The following is an 8,673-nucleotide window of genomic DNA, read 5'->3' as shown; positions in this document are numbered from 1 at the left end:
GGAGGGGGGGGAGAGAGAGAGAACACCTTAAGCCGGCTCCACACCCAATGTGGAGCCTATGCAGGGCTCAATTCCAGGACCCTGAGATCATGACCTGAACCTAAATCAAGAGTTTGACGCTTAAGCAACTGAGCCACCCAGCCGCCCCTTTAATAAGTTATCTTTAAAAGATAAAAGGGTATATATGTAAAGTGTTCAGTTCACACCTGGCTCCCACCATGGGCTCAATAAATTATAGCGATAATCATTTTGTTATTAGTATTTTATTACATCTTAAAACTCAAATTAAAATGGCTAGGCCTGAGATGAAAACAGCTAATGCCCAGGTGAGCCCTTACATATCTGTTTTACTCTATTTGTTCATCTTTGCTAACACCATTGTCCCCAGCCCTTTTCTTTGTTTTGCTTTTATATTGCTTTAATGATGCTGTAGTAGTGCTGGATCAAATTTTAAATTCCTTAAAAGTTTATAATCCAATTGACTTTCCAACCAGAAGAAATACACCTGTTGCCTCTAAGCCTTGGCTATTTTAAGGATTGTACATTAGGGACTCGGTTGCACAAGTTTTACGTTCCTAAACACTAAATACCATGGTAGCTTGGTAAATTGCAAAATTCTATAAATTTTTAATGGATCCCAAGATTCTAATCTGGTATCATTGCACAAAAAAGTTTGAAGGTGTGTATGTGACGGGGCGCCTGGGCGGCACAGTTGGTTAAGCATCTGACTCTTGGTTTCAGCTCAGGTCGTGATCTCATGGTCGGGATCATGGTCAGGAGATCTGGCTCCGCACTCAGCACGGAGTCTGCTTGAGATTTTCTCTCCCCCTCCCTCTCCCTCTGCCCCTCCTGCTAGTGTGTGCATCCTCCCTCTCTCTCTAAAATGAGTCTTAAAAAAAAAAAAAGGTGTGCATGTGTGAAAAAAGTCTGGAAAGATATACAGTAAAATGTTTCTCTCTGGGTAGTAGGATAACAGGCACTTTGTCTTTTCTCCTTGTTGTGCTCATTTAATACCTCAAAAATGAGGGTGAATTACTTGTATCTTTTTAAGTTAAGAATGTACCTATGTAAACATTACAATTGAATATCTTTAGATAAACCTACTAGGGAGAGCTTTCTTTCTCCTCCGCCTGGTGGGTCCTTTTTGTATTTCACCAGGCTCTGAAGGAACCATACCAGCTACCCACGATGTGCCCACTTTGCTGTCTGCACCCTTAATTCCAGCCAGGCATCTTCAAAAGGTAACCAACAAACCTTAGTACAAATCAATACCACTGCTATTGAAAAGATCTCCGAGTTCTTGCTCTATCAGATGTGAGCTGAGAATTTCATCCTTGAGACTGAGACAGCCCTAAATTTTAATTTGTCACTTAGGAGCTATATCACATTGGACACACATTCCCAACCTATAAAAATGGGTCCAAGAATCCTGTCTTCACAGGTGAGTTGTGACTATTAGGGATGCGTGTACAACTCCAAACAAAGTGCCTGGCACGAGCCAGCATTCAACATGCAGTAGCTATGTTTGTGATTCTTCTCTGTAGTTACAACAGCAAGTGCTCCTTGTTCTTTCCACCACCAGCTAAGTATGAACATCTCCGAAAGACAAGCTCTCCTACACAGCCCTGCCAGTGAAAGGGAACCAGCCTGCACTCTTTGCTATTGAAATGATGAAGATGCATATACCTCTTAAGACAGTACTTTTTGGGCACCTGGGTGGCTCAGTCGGTTAAGCGACTGCCTTCAGCTCAGGTCATGATCCCGGAGTCCCAGGATCGAGTCCCGCATCAGGCTCCCTGCTCGGCAGGGAGTCTGCTTCTCCCTCTGACCCTCCCCCCATCTCATGTGCTTTCTCTCTCTCTCTCTCAAATAAAATAAAAAAAAATCTTTAAAAAAAGAAAGTACTTTTTATATATCTATGTGTGAAACATGTAAAATCTGTACTTAGATCAACTGTTTATGCTCATCTAGCAGCTGATTAAATGACTACCAAATCATATATGTTACTTCTAGTCCCAGAATAACAAAGCTTTTGTCCTGCTTACCCTTCTAATTTAGTAACCACCTGTATTCGTAAAGACCTTCTTGCTCTCCCTAAATAATTACACTGATAAAATACTTTATGGGCAGGGTTCATTTTCAGATTCAGTATCTTAGAATCTTTTTTCGTAGCTTTTTGACATTTACCTTCTAAGTCTGTAGCTCTAAAATTGTCAAGGCTACAGCCAGAGGCCTCTCAAATCAGACTGCCTTGGCTCAGATTCCAGCTCACCATTTTCAAACCATGTGGTAAGTGACTTAACCCCACTGTTTTTCAGATTCCTCCACAGTATAATAAGATAATCATAGTACCTATCCTATCTCATAAGGTAAAGTGCTTAGAACAGTGAGAGCCCAGCATACAGTAAGTAGCTATTATTATATGTGATCAATATTATAAAAGTGAAATACAGGGGCGCCTGGGTGGCTCAGTCAGTTAAGCATCTACCTTCAGCTAAGGTCATGATCCCAGGGTCTTGGGATCAAGCCCGGCATTGGGCTCCCTGCTTGGCAGGGGGCCCGCTTCTTCCTCTCCCTCTGTTCCTCCCTGTCCTTCTCATACTCTCTTCTCTCTCTTTCTCTCAAATAAATGAATAAAATCTTAAAATAAAAGTGAAATACACTCCACAAACATTTGCAACTCCATCAGAAAGGCAAACTGCCTACCTGCAGGATTCTCTTTCAAATGATAACCATTGTCAGAAAACTATTAAATGTGCATACAGGGGCCCCTGAGTGGCTTAGTTGTTAAGCTTCTGACTTCAGCTCAGGTCATGATCCCAGCGTCCTGGGATCGAGCCCCGCATCGGGCTCCCTGCTCCACGGGAAGCCTGCTTCTCCCTCTCACACTCCCCCTGCCTGTATTCCCTCTCTCGCTGTCAAATAAATAAATAAAATCTTTTATTAAAATAAATAAGTAAATAAATGTGCATACAGTTGTCATAGCAAAGAGAACATGACATACACAGACAGTCTCTAAAGTAATTTCTGCATGACAGATGTTACTGGAAGTTGAGTGGCAGAACATTATTCACTCCTGTGGAGAAACGTGGTTTGGGAGTTTCCAATAAACTACAGTAATAACTAGTTGGCTCTGCCACCAGTCAACTTCAGTCATCTCAGATGTGTTTGAATGCTGAGTTTCTTATTATTTGTTTAATCCCCGGTTTCCGCTCCTTTATTCCGGCCTCCCCCAGTAGATGTCCCCATGCATGTGGGAGTACTTGAGGAAGACCAGCAGAAGCACACCCCACAAGGGGACACATCAAAACTATTCCCTGACCATTATCTAGAAACTGGCTGAGCTGATTGAAGGCCACAAAGTTTCTCAGACATTCTTTGTTCTTCCCTCCCCACTGTGCGCAATCACTCAAAACAAAGATCTCTGTGTGCGACAGCACCAGCGATGATTCTGTTACCAGTTTAAGCGATACTGCGGAGGATCATAACCTCTGCCTTTTAAGTCTGTGTTTTCCACAAACCCAGCTCCCAAAGATACTGATGATGTGCTTCAAAGATACTCATTTGAATTTTTACCTCCATGGTGCAATGCCCTCTGTCCTAATTACTATTAGTACTCTAAGCCAGAAAAGACGAGTTACGTTACTTGGCAATTGAGGGGGAAAAACCTGAGCCAGAAAGACCTCCTGACATTACATACCAATAAATTAGAAGAAAATAACCATACTCCCCTGAAAAAGATGGAGATCAGCAAAAATATTTTGTGATGGGCTATATGTGACGTGGAAGCAGTTTTGTCTAATTTTTTTTTCCAATAAACTTCCAGAGCTCTAAGAATCACATTGTTGGTTGTGACAGGTTGGAGGTCATGTAGGAGTTTTTTATGTCTAAAGTTAGTAACAGTCTGTGGAGATTATATTTAACCAGGTGTAAACATCTGCTGTGGAAAAACAGAATTGGCCCAACGGTAGGCCCAGCCAGAAAGCCCCAGAGTGGTTAAGCTAAAGACTGCAGGGGCAGCACAATATCCATCAGCTCTCTGCTAGAGGAAATTATCAGGCAGGAAATACCTCCCAAGCGATTTTCTGGCCTCCTCTGAGGATCCAGGCTCACAAAGAGTTTGATTTTCCTTTCTCAAAATTCCTATACTACTGACAGCCTGATGTTTACATTCTATTACTATTTTAATGAGACTATGTAATAAAGTGTTAAATGGTCTAATTGTTTCCATAGATTGGTCTTTTCTCACTATTCAGCTCTCTCCTTATTAGGGTCATTGATAACGTCCTTCGAACTTCCAGTAACTCCACAAAAGTCATAGGCACAGAGAAGCTGATACTCTCAACTCAACCGGATAAAAACACCAGTGTTCAAATGTCACACCAGCTCAGCCTACTCCTTCTTTCCACATGTCAACAGGCAAACAGAACATGTGCCTCATAAAACAAGTTTTTTTTAAGATTTTTTTTTTTAGTTATTTATTTAATTGACAGAGAGAGAGAGAAAGAGAGAGAGACACAGCGAGAGAGGGAACACAAGCAGGGGGGAGTGGGAGAGGGAGAAGCAGGCTTCCTGCCGAGCAAGGAGCCCCATGCGGGGCTCAATCCCAGGACCCTGGGATCATGACCTGAGCCGAAGGCAGTCACTTAACCAACTGAGCCACCCAGGCGCCCCAAAATAAAGTATATTAAAAAACATTTTTTTTGTGATCTGTACAGCCAACATGGGGCTTGAACTCATCATGGCCCCAAGAACACGAGTCACACACTCTCCTGACTGAGCCAGCCAGCTGCCCCAAAACAAAATATATTTAAATACTTAGGTATTTATTGCATTTTTCTGGTATGGTAGAAAGATTTATTAGCCAGGTGGTCTGGTTTATAATACTAGCACTGAAAACTACCTGTGTGACCTGGGGCAAATCACTTAACCTCTCCGTGCTCTATAGTCATTAGTTCACTTGGTCATTTAACAGATCTTTAATTATTATTTGATTTATGCAGAATGAGGTTCTAGAAAGAGATACAAAGGTAAACAAGGCTTCCTCAAATCTATCTTCCAAAACCTATATTAAGGTTTCCATTTCTGCAATTTTAGTTTTTATTCTGAAGGCTCTCCTTTTCTTGTTCTCTGAGTGTTCACTCTGTCCTCATTTAGTATCTCCTCATCCCTTTGAGAATATTAATGTAGTCTTTTCCTGTTAATGTTTATTTTTCCATGTAGAGTCTCTGTTTTCACCAAGTTTCCTCTATTTTTTGTTAGTTGTCTGTTTCTATCATTTTACATGCTTTCCTCCAACACCATCTTTTAGAGTGAGGAAGAAAAGCTGATAGGAAGCTCTGAAAAACTGAGTGTAGCTTGTCACCTGTGTTCTCACTACAGAGCAGTGGCTTTCAAAATGTTTTGACCAGAGATTGCTGGGAAGATGACACAGTAGGAGGACCCTAACCTCACCTCGTCCCACAGACACTACTAAATAACACTCGCATCAGTGTAAATGACCCAGAAGACGACCTGAAGACTGGCAGAAAAACTCCACAAGTAAATGTAAAGAAGAGGTCACATGAATAGGGTTAAGGAAGAGCGGAGACCTGCTGGAGAGCTAAGCAGACCCGCGGGGCTGTCCATGGGAGGGAGGAAATGCCAGTGTGGAGCAGGGAGAGAAGAAGAATATCATACAGGGGAGGATGAATCCCCACAACTTTTGGCTTTGAACACCAGACGGGCCAAATTTCGTGAGTTCCTACAACCAGCAGGCCTGAAAACATGGAATGTTAAAAATCAGTGGGCTCAGCTCTGGGAGAGCCGGGATGGCGTCCTCATCCTTAAAGAGAACACAACAAATAGTCTGCGGAGTTATACCACAGAAGCAGCAGTTTGAAAAATGTCTGGGATATATGGTAGGGAGAGTTATTTACTAATCTCAGAGCATGTCCTGGAGAGACAGAGATCTCTAGGGGGACTCCTCCAGGAACAAAGGAACAGGGAGGTGCCATTTCCCTCCCTGACACCCCAACATAAAAACATAGCCACCTGTGGGAACTAGCCCTGTGCCTACATGTACCACCTAACTTCTTTACACCAAGCCCTGCCCTGGGCTTCATGGATCTGCCCTTTCCAGTCAGCCCTGCCTTAGTCCCAGTGCTGTGGGTCCCCCTCCCCAAGAAGACCATTGCAAAGCCTGCTAACACATTGTCTCCTGACCCACGCACTTTGTGGGGCCTTGGTCCTGGCAACAGCAGGTCCCCTCTCACAAAGGACCGGTGTACAAACCTTACTAAAACTGCCTGCCCTACCCCCACACACTTTTCATACCCACCCCCTCCAATATTCCCTCAGATGGAGCCCATTCAAAAGGGGCCACAAGCCGGGCAGTGTGCAAGCAGCCCAGACAGGGACCAGCACCACTCCAAAGTGACTCTTGACCTGGGAAGAGGGGAAGATAACCACACACACCACTCAGAATTCAGACCCAGCACTGGGTTGGAGGCAGACATCTATAGTCTGATTGCAACTCCTGGCCACCAATGAAAGCTTCTCAGGGGACAACACAGGGAAAGCACCCTGCAATTTGGTGCTACTACATCTCTGGTAAACACCTCATCTGACTCAACTCAAGCCCAAGGCAACCTCAGACTGGTCCAGTAACACCACACAGACCAAACCCTGCCTACAACAGGCAAAGGGTCTCTGTACACAACTGGACTGAAGGAAAAAGAGGCTTAGCCACAATAGCAGGGTGTATGCGACACGCACAAGAGACACCCCTGAAGCACCAGGTGCTGGTAAACAGGGAACACTGCCCTGCAGGGCACTACAGAACCTCTTCTTCGTGCAGGAGACATAGCCAACTTTCCTAACACACAGAAACAGACAGTTAGGTAAAATGAGGAGACAAAAGAATATGTTCCAGATGAAAGAAGAGGAAAAAACCACAGCAAGAGATCTAAGAGAAACAGAAATAAGTAATATGACCGATAGAGAATTTAAAGTAATGATTGTAAAGATACTCACTGGACTTGAGAGTAGAGAACATTAGTGAGACCCTCAAAGAAGAGATTAAAAAAAAGAATCAATCAGAGATTAAGAACACAAAAAATGAAATTTAACATACACTAGACGGAATAAATAGCAGACTAGAGGAAACAGAAGAGCAAATCAGCAACCTGGATGATGGAATAATGGAAAGTAATCAAGCTGAGCAGTGAGAGAAAAAAAAATTATGCAAAATGAGAACAGACTTAGGGAACTCAGTGACACTATCGAGTGTCATTACATTCACATTATAGGGATCCCAGATGGAAAAGAAAGAAAAGGGGGCAGAAAGTTTATTTGAAGAAATAATAACTGAAAACTTGCCAAATCTGGAGAAAGAAAGAGAAACTCATATCCAGGAGGACAGAGATCCCCCAACAAAATCAACCAAAGTCCATACTAAGACACACAGAAATTAAAATGGCAAAAAGTAGTAAAAAGACAATTTTAAAAGCAGCAAAAGAAAACAGTTACATACAAAAGAAACCCCATAAGGCTATGAGCTGATTTTGCAGCAGAAACTGTGCAGGCTATAAGAGAGTGGCATGATATATATTCAGAATGCTGAAAGGAAAACATCCACATCCAAGAACACTCTATCCAGCAAAGCTATCATTTAGAATAGAAGGAGAGCTCAAAAGTTTCCCAAACGAAAGTTAAAGGAATTCATGACTGCTAAACCAGTCCTACAAGAAATGTTAAAGGGAACTGGTTGAGTGGAAAGGAGACACCATAAGTAAGGGTAATAAAAGTAAGCATAAAAGCAGTAAAAATAAGCGTATCTTTAAAAAGCAGTCAAGGGACTCACAAAATAAAAGTACGTAAAGTATGCTACCAAATCCCTATAAAGGGCGGTGGGGAGGTTGCAAAAAATAGATTCAAGCTTAAGTAACCATCAACTTAATGTAGACTGCTACATGTAGAAGGTATTATATAATGAGAAGCCCAAACCAAAAGCCACTAATAGATACAAAAAGTAAAGAGAAAGGAATCCAATTATATCACTGAAGAAAGTCATCACGGAAGAGAGCAAGGGAAGAAAGAAACAGAAGAACTACAAATACAACCATAAAACAAGTAACAAAATGGCAATAAATACATACCTATCAATAATTACTTTGAATGCAAATGGATTAAATCCTCTAATCAAGACACAGGGTGACAGAATGGATAAAAAAAAACAAAACCTATTTACATGTTACCAGCAAGAGACTCATTTCAGACCTAAAGACACAGGCAGATTGAAAGTGAGGGGATGGAAAAACATTTCTCATGCAAATGGGTATGAAAAGAAAGCTAGGATAGCAATCCTTCTACCGGACAAAATAGACTTTAACACAAGACCGTAAAAGGCTTTAAAACAAGAGGGAAAAAAAAGGACACTAATCATAAAAGGGACAATCCAACAAAAAGATATAATTGTAAATATTTATGTATGCAACATAAGAGCACCCAAATACATAAAGCAGTAAATAATAAAAATAAAGGAAGTAATCAATGGTAATACAATAATAGTAGGGGACCTTAACACCCCACTTACATCAATAGACATATCATCCAAACAGAAAATCCGAAAAGAAACACTGACTTTAATGACTCATTGGATCAGATGGATTTAACAGATTAAGAAAATTCCAT

Source organism: Eumetopias jubatus, unplaced genomic scaffold (genome assembly GCF_037043125.1).
Source record: "Eumetopias jubatus isolate StellerSeaLion01/CBP00866 unplaced genomic scaffold, mEumJub1_p1.0 scaffold_3, whole genome shotgun sequence".
Classification (NCBI taxonomy): Eukaryota; Metazoa; Chordata; class Mammalia; order Carnivora; family Otariidae; genus Eumetopias; species Eumetopias jubatus.
Note: the sequence above shows the minus strand (reverse complement) of the source record.